At 43.5% G+C, this 14,374-nt stretch overlaps 1 long non-coding RNA gene across 1 annotated transcript; it reads left to right on the forward strand.

The window, feature by feature from the left end:
• The first annotated feature begins 6,422 nt into the window (after positions 1-6,422).
• LOC111764954 (uncharacterized) lies at positions 6,423-8,540 on the forward strand. The gene is made up of 4 exons (XR_009181738.1): positions 6,423-7,031; positions 7,188-7,299; positions 7,543-7,724; positions 8,026-8,540. It is a non-coding gene; the product is annotated as an uncharacterized lncRNA (long non-coding RNA).
• Positions 8,541-14,374: the final 5,834 nt, after the last annotated feature.

Raw genomic sequence — 14,374 nt, forward strand, 5'->3', positions numbered from 1 at the left:
TGTGAAAATATTGAAATCAAAGTATCTTCTCAAACCACAATGGAATAAACCTAGAAATCATAAGCAGAAGCTCGAAAATCTACAACTATGTGGAAATCAAACAACACATTATTAAACAACCCATGGGTTGACGAAGAAATCTCAAGGGACAGGGAAAGAACTTGAGATGAAAGAAAATGAAGATAAACTATTTCATATTGTATGAGATGTAAGGAAGGCAGTTTTCAGAGGCAAATTTAAAGCTCTAAATGTATACATTAAAAAAAAAGAAATATCACAAATCAATAACCTAACTTCACACCTAAAGTAAGAAGAATAAGACCAAATTAAACCCACTGTGAAAGACTTTCACACTAAAAAAAAGGCAAAACATTGCTGAAAGAAATGAAAGAAGACCTAAACAAATGGAAGTACATCCAGTGTTCATGAATTGGAAGACTTAACATTGATAAGATACAAATACTGCCTAAACTGATCTACAAATTCAATGCAATCCCTATTAAAATTCCAGCAGCTTCTTTTGCAAAAACGGTTAAGGTGATCCTCAAGTTCATATGGCACTGAAAGTGAAATAATTTTTAAGAACAAAGAGGACTCTCTCTTCCTGATTTCAAATGTTAGTATGAAGCTACAGTAATGAAAACTGTGTGGTACTGGCATATGAATAGACATATATACCAATGGAATAGAGTTTAGAGTCCAGACAAAAATACACCCATCTATGGACAGCTGCTTTTTGACAAATGTTCAAGTCCATTCAATGAGGAAACAATAATCTCTTCAGAATACAGTACTGGGACAATAGGAAATCCATATGCAAAGAATGAATGTAGACCTGTACTTCTTATCACATACAAAAATTAATTCCAAATAGATCAAAGACCTAAGTATATTCTAAGAACTAATATCATAAAACTCCTAAAAGAAAATATAGGTAACTAGCTTCAGGACCTTGAAGTAAGCAATCATTTTTATATTTTACACCAAGTGCACAAGCAACAAAAGAAAAAAAAAGTTTAAAATGGACTTCATCAATTTTAAAACTTGTGAGAGTCGAAGGACATTATCAATAAAGTGAAGAAACCTATCAAGTGGAAGAAAACATTGGAAACCATATCTCTGATAATAGTATAATATACACAGGATACATAAAGAACTACTAAAACGCAACAACAAAAAGACAAACATCACAGTTAAAAAATGGGCAAAGGCTTGAAATGATGTTTCTCCAAATGAGATATGCAAATGGCCAATAAGCATGTTTAAAATGCTCAACATTGTTAGCCATTAGAGAAATGGAAATCAAAACTACCATGAAATACCACTTCACACTCACTATCTTGATGGCTCTTATTAAAAAATACAAGTGATGACAAGGATGTGGAGAAATAGGAACCCTCCTACATTGTTGGTGGGAATGAAATGAACTGGCAATTCCACTCTTAGGTATATACTCCAAAGAATTGAAAGCAGGGCCTGAAATAGATATTTGTACACCAATATTCTTGACAGCATTATTTAGCATAGCCAAAGCATGGAAGTAATAACCCAATAGTTCATCAACATATGAAAGGTTAAAACAAAATATGGTATATCTATACAATGGAATATTATGACAGTTTGAAGTTATTTTATGAATCCCAAAAAGAAAAAGATTGTTTTCTTAAACTAATATATTCCTATGGGTGTGGTATGTCTTATGGTATTAGATTCTCTTTATTTATTTTTATTTCTCTCCCTTCCCCCTCTATCCCCCCCCTCCCCGTTGTCTGCTCTCTGTGTCCATTTGCTGCGTGTGTGTTCTTCTTTGTCCGCTTCTATTGTTGTCAGCGGCACAGGAATCTGTGTTTCTTTTTGTTGCATCATCTTGTGTGTCAGCTCTCCATGTGTGTGGCGCCATTCTTGGGCAGGCTGAACTTTCTTTCACGCTGGGCGGCTCTCCTTACAGGGCACACTCCTTGCACATGGGGCTCCCCTATGCGGGGACACCCCTGCGTGGCAGGGCACTCCTTGTGTGCATCAGCACTGCATGTGGGCCAGCTCCACAGGGGTCAAGGAGGCCCGGGGTTTGAACTGCGGACCTCGCATGGGGTAGACAGAGGCCCTAACCACTGCGCCAAGTCCGCTTCCCTAGATTCACTTTAGATCACTTGATTAGATTGCTTTTGATTGGACTATGTCAGTGAGTCAGGCTGAGTCTCCATCCTCTTCCTGGGCCTTATATAAATGGAGCCACACAGAGAGAGACACAGGAGAAGGGGCCTCTCCTTTTTTTTAATGCTGGCATTTGAGAGAAGACTCGAGGATCACTAGCTTAAGCTTAAGCATGAAGACCCCAAGAGGCTGGGCCCATGGAGCGGCTCAAGGCTGAAGAGATGAGTCATATGCCTGAGAGCCCATGGCTGAACTTGTGAAAAAAGTGGAGCAACCAAGACTGAGAGAGGAGACTCGGAAAGGGTCAAGCCCTATGCCTGGTTGCCAACAGCTGAGCTCTGGGAGATGGTAGATTCTGGAGGGGAATGCAGGGACCTTGGCAGAGATTGGCAGCCATCTTGCTTCACCATGTGTCAGGACCCCAGGATCCAGTAGCTGACTTTGGTGAGAAAGCATCTCCGATGATGCTTTGATTTGGGCATTTCATGGCCTGTGAACTGTAAGATTTTACTCTAAATAAAATTTCCATTATAAAAGTCAACCCATTTCTGGTACTTTGCATTAGCAGCCCTGTGGCAAACTAAGACAAATATTATTCAGCAATAAAAGGGAATGAAGTGTTGATATGTGATAGAACATGGATGAGCCTTGAAGACATTGAGTGAAATAAACCAGACACAAAAGGACAAATATTGTATGACTGCTATTATATGAAATACATAGAATAAATAAATCCATAGAGACAAGAAGCAGAATAATGCTTACCGGGGTGGGGGTGGGGAGGGAATAAGGAGTTATTGCTAAATGGGCATGAGTTCTGGTTTGGGATGATGAAAATAGTCTGGAAATAGACAGTGGTCAAAGTTACACAATATTGTCATTGTACTTAATGCCACAGTATTGTGACTTAAAATGGTTATAATGATTTGTATGTTATATATATATTTACACATTCTTTATATATATATTCTTTATATATACATTTACTTCATTCTTTGCATATGGGTAACTTTTTTTTTCTTTTGTTGCTTGTGCACTTGGTGTAAATTTTTCAAAGCTTTTGAAAAATTCCAATACCCGTTTGTGATAAAAAGCATTCAGAGGGAAGCAGATGTGACTCAAGCAATTGAGCTCCTGCTTACCACATGGGAGGTCCATGGTTTGATTCCCGGTGCCTCCTAAAGAAGACAGCAAGCTGGCGCAACAGGCAGGCACCACAAAAAACATAATAAGAGACACAACAAAGCAGGGAATGGAAGTGGCTCAAGCAATTGAGCACCTCTCTCCCACATGGGAAGTCCCGGGTTCGGTTCCTGGTACCCCCTAAAGAGAAGATGAGCAGGCACAGAAGGTGCACAACAAATGGACACAGAGAGCCGACAGCGAGCACAAACAATGGGGGTGAGGGAGAAATAAATAAGTCTTTAAAAAAAGTAACAAAGACAAATAAACCAATTAAAAAATGGGCTCAGGATTTAATAGATATTTCTCCAAATAAGCTATGTCAACGACAAGCACATGAAAAGTTGCTAAAACATGATGAGCTATTAGAGAAATGCAAATCAAAAGGAAAAGCAACCATGCTTCAACAAATTAAATGTAAGTGTTGGAGAGGCTGTAGAGTAATAGAAACGCTCATACATTCCTGGTGGGCTTATAAAATGGCAAAATCACTGTGGAATCCAGTCAGGTAATACTTCAATTAGTTAAACATTGATTTACCAATTCCATTGCTACTTATATACTGAAAAGAACTGAAAATAGGTATTCAAACTTGTCCATGAATGTTCTTAGCACCATTATTTACAACAGCCAAAGGTGGAAGCAATTCAAATGTCCATCAACTGAGGAACAAATAAATATACATATACAATGGAATAATTATTCAGCTGTAAAAAGGAATGGATTTCTGATACAATCTGCAATATGGGGATCTTTAAAAATATTCCCCTAAATGAAATAAGATACAAAAATATTACATAATTGCCCCTTATATGAAATAGGTACAATAAGGAACACACAAAGACAGAAAGTAGATTATAGGTTACCAGGGGCTTGAGGACTGATGGGGAGTCATTATTAATTGTGTAAAGAGTTTCTGTTTTGTGTGATGAAAAGTTTTGGTTATGGAGGGAAGTGATAATAGCACAACGCTGTGAATGTAGACAATAGCATGGATTTGTACACTTTAAAAGGGTTAAAATGGGGGAAAAAAGAAGACAAGGCAAATAATTAGAAGTGGTTTTCCTTGGCTCTTAACAGGTGCTAATGCAACTGCTTAGTTGAGATTATTTATTCAGAGTGAGTGCCTCAGTGCCCCGTTGGAAGAAACTGAAAAATTGTCCTTTATGCATAGTTTACATGGAATTAAATATAGTGAGAATATTTTCAAAGACATAGGAATAAAACACTGAATATAACAAGTGGATTCTGCTTAACATGTGTTACAACTGATAGAGATAAAAATATGTGTGAGGCAGGAAAATGCTTATTTAGATAAACTCACGCAGCTGGTGAAAATGTAATGACATTTAAAGCTCATGGCTTTTTTACTGTGTTATTCTTCAGTAGGTACTTATGGGAAATATTGGAATCTCTCGTGTTAAAGAACTGATAGGGTCAACGTGTATTTTCATTTGCTCTGGTGCACACAACCAGCATTAAGAGATGCACATTTGCAGTCAGTTTTGAAGATGGGGAATACTTACTTAGGAGCGCAATTAAGTGAAATGGTGGTATCCATTCTTCTCATTATATGACCTGTATTATAAAACATTGTACTCATTTTTTTTTAAAGATTTATTTATTTATTTCTCTCCCCTGCCCCCTCCCCCACCCCGGTTGTCTGTTTTCTGTGTCTGTTTTGCTGCGTCTTCTTTGTCCACTTCTGTTGTTGTCAGCGGCACGGGAATCTGTTTCTTTTTGTTGCGTCATCTTGTGTGTCAGTTCTCTGTGTGTGTCGCACCATTCCTGGGCAGGCTGCACTTTCTTTCGCGCTGGGCAGCTCTCCTTATGGGGCGCACTCCTTGCGCGTAGGGCTCCCCTACGCGGGGGACACCCCTGTGCAGCACGGCACTCCTTGCGCGCATCAGCACTGCGCATGGGCCAGCTGCACACGGGTCAAGGAGGCCCGGGGTTTGAACCGCGGACCTCCCATGTGGTAGACGGACGCCCTAACCACTGGGCCAAGTCTGCCGCCCCTGTACTCATTTTTATTACAGTTTGGGTTTTGTCAATAAAACTTGTGTTTTTTAGTTTTAATTTTATGTAGTACATATGTTAACACAATAAAATAGAAAATTTAAAAATTGAGGATATTTAATTTGAGATATATCACCAAGGGGAAATTCCTAGTTAAAATGCAGTCTGCACCACTTACTGAATGCCCACTTTATGCTAGGTTCTATTCTAGGTGTTTAGACAACAGAGGGCACAAAATGAAGAAAAATCCCTGACCTCCTGAAGCTTATGTCCTAGTAAATAAATCACATAAGTAAACAATATATTAGGAGGTAATGAGTCCTATGGAAAAATATTAACAGGAAAGCAGGATAAAGGGGGAGGGGCTGAATTTGTAACATTTAAATAAAGACAGAACCAATGGGCCACATAGCTATCCAGAGCAAGAGTGAGTCAGACAAACTCGTGCAAAATAGGATGTAGTAGTAGCCATGTGTGGTGGGAGATCATCCAGGAAGCTAGCATTGCTGGGGAAGAACCAGCAGGGCAGAGACTACGGGGAGTGAAACCTGTGAAACAAGGTGAGGAGCAGGGTCAGTGTCGACCTGGCAGGTCCTGTGAGGATTTAGCTTTCACTCTGAATCAGCTGGGGAACCGCTGAAGGTTTCTGAGCACGAAGCTGATGAGATCTCACTGAGGTTGAAAAGGATGACTCTGGCCATGAAAGGGGGGTGAGGGATAAAGGCAGAAGCCTGGTCGGGCGGTCACTGCCACAGCTGAGGCTTGGCACTGGTGATGGGGTGAGATGCACCTGGATTCTGGGTGTAATCAAAGGTAGGGAAGTGGGTGTCAGAAAGAGCAGGGAGGGGCTGACTCCGGGGTGTTGCGAATGGAGCTGCGGTTAGTGAAGCCGGGAGGACCGCGGGATTCACCTGGGGCTGCTGTTGTGCACATCCAAGAAGGAACTGCAGGTGAAGCAGTGACAGCTCCCTCCCTCTTAGCCCATTCCCTCAGCCAGGACGGAAGAGCAGCACGCAGCGGCTTCCCGACAGGCACTGCGACACCACCTTCCCGGCACCCCCTGCGGCCGCGGTGTGCGGTTCCTCGCCCAGCCTGGAAGGAAGTCCCTTTGTTCCTAGCAACTGCTGCCGCTGGGAATTGGTGCCATGAGCACATCTAGGGGGAGGCTGGACTTAGTCCCTCTGTGAAGCGGGAGGCGTGGGGACTCACGCTGTGGCTGATGCCGTTGGGCCCTTTGGGGCTGTTTCCCCTCTACTCCCACGTCCCACTCCCACCGTCAGGCAGAAGGGCGGCATGGCGGCTCCCATCACTGCCCACGCGCCCCAGCTTCCTGGCAGCTCCTGAGGCTATGGGCTAAAGCCCGCCACGCCTTGAGTTCACTTTGGCTCTGGCAGCCAGCCCGCCCCTCAGCCCACCCACCCGCGCTCCCAGCAGGCCCCGCAGCAGGAAGTCCGGTGTTTCTCACAGGTCGGCGCTGCCGCGCACGCAGAACCTCCAATGGGCTGCCTCCACCTGCAGGGTGAGGTGCTGGCCAGTAAGAACTCCGCCTCCCTTGGGCAGAAAGGCCTTGCTCTACAAGCCTCCAGGTGCTCAGCCCTGCGGGAAGGGAGGCCTGGGCGGTCTGAGGCGCAGTCCTGAGAAGAGGACGAAGAGGAGCCACTGCCGCACTCCTCCAGGTGCACAGGTGTAGTGGGATTGTACCCCGCGTGGACAGCTGTGGGGGCATAGACCTCCCCCTCCAGCTGCTCATGGGGCTTTGCAGCCCAGGGGCCTAAGGACGGTGCCTCCCAGCACTCTCTGCCCTAACAACCCTTGCTCTTCCCCATTCACAGCAGGTTCATCCAGGACCCCTGGAGCTGAAAGGAGACTTTACACATTTTTTCAGAAGGACACCAAGACCATCAGATTCTGCCAGGAACAGCTACCAGTCACGAGACACACCCAGTAAGGGCCAGTGCCAGTTCCCTAAGAGGACTTTGACCGGTGTCAGGAAAGGCCTCTACGGCCTCTCCCGTTAGCTGTGTCATTTCTAGGTCCCTGGAGTGGGACTTGAAAATGTTTCCAGAGGGTCATCCACCTAGTGATCGCCAGGATTCCCCTCCAGCGACAACACTGGACGACTTCCCCAGGCCTCCCAGGTGTGCTGTCAGGTGCCTGACACCCTCAGGGTTCTTGACAATTTTTCAGAATGTTCCTGCAACCGAGGAGCAACCACCAGTACACAAGCAAGGCCTCCAAGTCGGACTCCAGTGGTTTCCATCAGCCAACACGAACACTGGAAAATTTTATGAGGCATCACATGCCTCCAGGACCCGAAGGTCCTGAAAAGGGATAACCCCCACCCCCCGGAAATTCCACCAGCCTGGCAGGTAAAGGTATTAGAAGTATGAATGAAAGTTTCTAGAGGCTCATCTGTCGATTGCCAGGTGGAGTGATTTAAGTTGTATATGGGATCCTTTCCCCGATGCCCACGGACCTGTGTCTGATGTCACAGGAACAATTTCAAGAGACGGGATTATATGTGACTGGGTCCCTCCAGAGGGGATCTTAGAAAATTTGTGGAAAATCTTCCTAACCATCACCCTAACCATAGCCCTGTACTTAATCTCTCTAATTATAAACTTAAACCTCAGTCTCTCTCTAATCTTAATCCTCATCCTAACTCGACAGGTGTGCACTAGAATCTGTTTAGTAAGTGTCAACTGCTGCAGTCCAGACATCTATTACAAGAAATCATTTAAACATCCTGTCGACTTCCAAGACAATATACAACGTGTCCACCAGGTGGCGGCTGAAAACAGGCACAAGCTGCAGGAAGGGGACCTGAAATATGAGATCGCTTTTCTTGGCCAGGAGAGGAGGAAAGACAGTTGTTTTTACCCAAGGACATCCTCCCAGGCTGCCCTGGCATGAAGGGTTCAGCAGGGCCACATTCCAGCCACTGTAGAGGGCCTGGAAGAAATTTCTCAGTTGGCCTTGTGAACAACAGTCCTGCCAACGACAGCTGCTTGTGGGGGCAGAGACCCACCTGGGACTGCCCTGGGTAAGACTTGGAAATTTTCTGGAGCCTCCATATATGAAAGGACATTGAGCATGACTTTGGCAGGCCGGGCACAGGGTGTACATGTGGGGGAAATCTCTGACATCATCTTCAATAAATAGTACACATGATGTGAATACAGAAACCCTCTACAGTGTTTTAACAATAGTGACAACGCTATGGAGAACAATAATAATAGTGCATAATAACCATGATGATGACAATTTTTTTTTTTTAAGATTTATTTATTTACTTCTCTCCCCTCCCCCCCCCACCTCGTCTGTTCTCTGTGTCTATTTGCTGTGTTGTCTTTGTCCGCTTCTGTTGTTGGTCAGCATCTTGGGAATCTGTGTTTCTTTTTCTTTTTGTTGCATCATCTTGTAGCGCCAGCTCTCTGTGTGTGTGGTGCCATTCCTGGACAGGCTGCACTTCCTTTTGCTCTGGGCGGCTCTCCCTAAGAGGCGCACTCTTTGCACGTGGGGCTCCCCTACGTGCGGGACACCCCTGCATGGCATGGCACTCCTTGCGCACATCAGCACTGCGCATGGGCCAGCTCCACACGGGTCAAGGAGGCCCGGGGTTTGAACCACGGACCTCCCGTGTGGTGGATGGACACCCTAACCACTGGGCCAAGTCTGCTTCCCAATGATGGCAATCTTAATAAGCTTTCTTATGGGGATGGGAGAACGGTCATCACCACTGGAATAAATGAGCATTTACAGAAATCAGTGTGAGAGCATGTTTTGGGGTTAGAGGCAAACTGTTTCCCAGTGATATGAATTATAAGGTGAGGAAGGATGAGTGAGAAAAAAGAGAAAACCCTAGTGGAGGGAAGGAAGGCATGAGGAAACACGGAGTTCTTGGGTAGTGAATGCCACAGACATCCTGGGCTGAGGCAGAAGAACCCAGGCTAGGGCCTGCCCTCCACCGGACCCCCACAGGTTTCCATGAGAATGGCCCGAGGTTGGCAGGCCAGGAAAAGTTATCTGATGAAAAGACCCTACCTGGGAGCCCCTTTCACCTGAGGGATGCAAACCTCGACCTCCAACAATCTGAAGCCTACGCACAACGAGAAGCCCCCAGCACCATCTCTGCCCTCACAGCCCAGCTACCCTCTCAGTTTCTGGTCCACTACACCCTTCACCCTCACAGGCAAGTTCATTAGCCCCTGGGGGAAGAAGGGGACCTTTTCAAATATTTCCAGGTGGGCTCTCAGACCGCGGGACCCCAGCCGGGGATAACTCCCCCATCGGGATACACCTAGCACAGGCCCCTCCCCATGTCTGGCACTGGCCAGAGCCGGTCTACAGAGGGGACTTAAGCACTTTAAGCTAGGTGAGCCGGAAAGCTGGGCCTTTCCTGCTGACTGAATGTGGTCCTTGACAATTATCCTGGAGGTGCATTTGCCAAGCCATGTCCATGAGTTCCCTCAAGAGGTATGGCCTGCCATCCTTGGGCTCCTGCCTTGACAGGCTTCATTACTGGCCACCTGGGGACACTTGCAAAATTTTTGAGATTTCATACAACCATGGGGCAACTGGCAGGAATCGGGCAGGATCCACAATTCCCTAACAGCCTTACACTCACCTGAACCTTAAGCCCAAACCCAGGTTCTACCACCTAATATTTAAATGCAAACCTGAACCAGAAACCCAAACTCCAATCCTTGAATGTGAACACAAACTCTAGCCCGATCCCTAAACCTAACCCCAACTTCTAAAAATAATGTCAAACCTTATCCCTAACCTCTAACTCAAACCAAAATCCAAACCTAAAATGGAACTCTCACATTAGTAGAGACATTATCATCCTTGAAATATCCTTGGACGAGTCTCTTGCCTTATGCAGTGAGTCCCCTTAACATACGTGGTAGGTCATATCACTAGGGTCTTGAGGCTGTGTCAAAGCAAAAACAGCCCTGCTTGGCCTCAAATAGAGAAGGGACGACATGAAAACTCTCTATTAAATTTTTATGTGATGGAAACAGTCTGAAAAACTACTCAGCTGAATATGATACTCTTGAAAAGAGTACAAAAGGATTACAAAAATCAATCAACACAATAACCACATTAATATGATGAAGTGAAAATACGATGTGATAATCGCAACTGATGCAGAAGCAGCATCTGAAAAATTCCAACACTCTTTAATGATAAAAATGTTCACAACATTAGGTATAAAAAGGAATTTCCTCAAACAAAAAAGGGCATTTATGAAAAACCAATAGCTAAAATTGGACTCAATCGTGAAAGAATAAAGATTTCCCAGCAAGGTCAGGAACAAAACAAGAATGCCTGCATTCACCACTCCTCTTCAACATTGTACCAAAGTTCTAGCCAGAGCCACCAGGCAAGGAAAAGAAATAAAGGGCATCCACATTGGAAAGCAAAATGTAAAACTATCTCTATTCAAAGGTAACATGTTCTTAAGTGAATTTCAGCTCAAGGCAAACATTATTGAGGGAGAATCTCCAAGAAAATAGAAAATACACAACACAAACTCATAGCCTTACAAATAAACAGTTATAAAAGTCTGAAAAATTAAAGTTGGTCAAGCCCCTAATAAGCTGGGTCCCACTGTTCAGGACACATGTCACTATTGCAAAGAAAAAGCCACTAGGCCCAAGACTGAACAGCCATTAAGGGAAAAGAAAGGAAGTAATTATCCAGTGCCCTCAGTTGCTTCTAAATTCCTAGGGAGAAATTACTTTATAAGCCGAACAGTGTCCACATTTCCCACGGACACAGGGAAACTCTTCCACTGTGAATACCTATCCATTCCCTGACCACCTTCCTGGAGTCATCAAACCTCTCTTCACCCTTTGATAGGCTTTGATAACTTACCCCATCAGTTACTGTCTAAGCTACTTGATATTTCCATGTTCCTATCAAGGCCACTTCTCAGTCCTACTTCCCTGTTAATTTAGAAGGGGGAACCTTCTCATGAATTGTGCTATCAAGATCAAAGAGTCCTAAAGGACTCATTTTACAAGTTCTTGACTCCTCTCCATCACATTATATACTCTTTAACAGTTCTGATTTTCTAGACTTCCTCTATCCTCTGTTGGTACTTACCAACCTAGCATTCACCTAACAAAGGAACTAAACAGCCTATTAAACAGGATTCCCCCTTTCTTGTGGACAAAATGTTACTGCTATTAGATGTATATGGACAGCAGAGACCCTTAAAGTAGAAAGAGACTGATTCATGCCCCTTTCTAGATCGTCTCTTCCAGAAACACAGTATCTCCTCAAGGTACTAGCTTCAGAGGGTCATAAGGTAGCTAAGAACCGAATTCAACACAACTCTCTGCATATCTACTTTTTAGACCATGATATTTCAGGTGAAAGGGAGATTATCTCCCCACCTGGAACTGCCACCCTTAGACACTTTCATCTTCCAGAAACAAAACAACAGCTAAGAAGTTTCTTAGGCCTCAAAGAATATTACAGAATGTGGATACCCAATTTTTCCTTGATTGGTTCATCTGTTATGCTATGACTAAAGCATCAATTCCTAACTTTAGTTTGGGGCTCACTCCTTAAATAAGTGTGTGATTGTCTTAAAGTCTCACTTTTATCACCCTCCTCCCCTCTTTGGAATTCCTAACTACAATTTACCCTACTCATTGTTGGGCATGAATGAAAAGGACATGTCCTTGGTATATTGTCCTACAAGCAAAGTGGATACCAGAAGCCACTAGGATACTATAGCCTAACCAGAATCAGGCATCTAAGGCCTGTGAGCAATAGCTGCTACTACCAAGTGGTTCAGACCATCTGTGACGTAGGTCTAGGTCACAAGCTCAATGTCTACTCCATCATGCTTTGCAAACTTAGCCACTTACTGAAAACACACAACAATTTTCAGCCTCTCAGTTTACCTATTATGAAATCTTCTTACACCCTCCCTCACACAATACAATTCACCACTGTCAAAATCTTTACCCTTCCAACTTATTTCCTTTACCTGATGAAGGCACCACTCATGAGTATAAAGGTAAACTGCAGTGACTAACTTGGCTGAAACTACATTTATCTGCTAACTCTTGGCACCTGATAGTTCTAACCTCCAGAGGGAGGATGGAATTTTCCAAGTGGGCTATGCCATCACTGATCAACAGAAACCCCTTAAATATCAAGTCCTGCAAAAGGTCATATCACCCCTAGTAGTCAAATTAATTGCTCTAACTTGGGCATGATTAAAAAACAGAAGGGAAAAAGGGCTAATAGCTATACTAAAAGTCCCTATGCCTTTGGAGTTGGGCATGATTTTTGGATGTTATGGAAATAAAGAGGTTTCATGATGGCAGTAGGGTCTCCAATTAAACATGAAAAACAAATAGCAAAGCTCCTGGTGGCCCTCGAATTACCATGTGAGATAACTATCATTAAGACTGAAGGTCATAGCACAAAAATTCAGAGGCAGCTCGAGGGAATAAATTGTATGATAAATATGCTAAGCTAATTGCCTTTTCCACAGACCTTCAAGGTCAAATTCAGGTGATATGAAACTATTGGACTCCACTCATTCTTGTTCTCCCCAATACAGGCCCACACTCATGGTGGGATTTTCTCCCTCATGACATGTATTTCTTTAATCTGCCTCCAAAAGACAGCATATATGAGGTCTGTCTGGCCCAAACAACAGCTTCTGAGATAGAAAAATCTAGATGGGAAAGAAATGATTTGATGTATAGTTCTTCCCATTAGGCTCTGGAGATATGCAAAAGGCTACTTGGTGGCTCCGAAGTCCCTTCCCTGACAAATTATGGAGGGCCTACTCAATTTGACACATCATTGAAAAGACAAAGTGTGGGATATTTTAGAAAAACAATGGTCCAGGTTTTATTTGGATAAGATGGTTTCCACTTGCCTCATTTGCCAAAAATATAACCCTGGAAAAACTATAAAGGTGGGGAGGCAGCCCTGCCATGACCTTTCCTTATATGACAAATAGAGTTATCCAACTGCCAAAAGCAGAAGTCTATCAATGTGTGCTTAGTTCATTCTGTACGTTTTCCAAATGCCTTGTAACCTCCCCTTGTTGAAATGCTACAGGGACTTCAGCTGCTAAAGTGTTTCTTGAATGAATTCTTCCTACCTTGAAAATCCCCTCTACTATTCAAGTGATAGGAGATCTAATTTCACAGGTAAAGTATAAGAAATAGAAAGGGCTATGCCTATCACTCGAAGATTTTATTGCTTTTATCATTCCCTATTGTCTTGTGCTATATAATGGTCTGATATAATCCTAAAATCTAAGTTAGTTAAATTATTTGAAAAACTGGACTTGGATATGAGAGCTGCCTATTGCCCTTATGATTTTAAGGTCTTCACCCATCCCTCCACAAAGACTATCCCCCTTTGGAATCATCAGAGGAAGACCTATGAGACTGCCCTACCCCTCTTGGCTGACTTAAGACTAAAATTTGACTCTATCAGATATCCTCAAGACTGCCAAGGACTAATCAAGTATACCACTCCTCCAACCAACAAGTTAGGAAGCCTTCCCAACTCAGTTCCCTGACCTACCTCTGTACAACCTGCAAGTAGAAAATATACTTTGAAACATTATCACTGAAAAAATAACCATGAACCCAGATGGGAGAGACCCTATGCTGTTTTACTCATTGCTAGCACTATCATTGTATTACAGGGTGTTTAACCTTGGATCCAAGTTTTACGTCTAAAAAAATCTAAGAATTATCAGATGAGTAAAGCACTCCAAGGGAGACCTCAAACCGAAGTCTCACCAGGAGCCTCCAGAAGTAGATGGCAGCTACAGTAAACAGTTTCACCAAGACCTTTGGAAGAAGTAGATGAAGTCATAAAGTTGTCAGCTTTCAAGAAAGACAACAGAACAAGACCCACCAGATTTCCTTACCTCCTCCCCTGTCTTTCTTCTCTTCATCTATCTAGATATTTTGTTACTCATCCTCTATCCATGAAAATGTCAAATCTCCATCCCCACTGTAGC

Source organism: Dasypus novemcinctus, chromosome 19 (assembly GCF_030445035.2).
Source record: "Dasypus novemcinctus isolate mDasNov1 chromosome 19, mDasNov1.1.hap2, whole genome shotgun sequence".
NCBI classification, from domain to species: domain Eukaryota; kingdom Metazoa; phylum Chordata; class Mammalia; order Cingulata; family Dasypodidae; genus Dasypus; species Dasypus novemcinctus.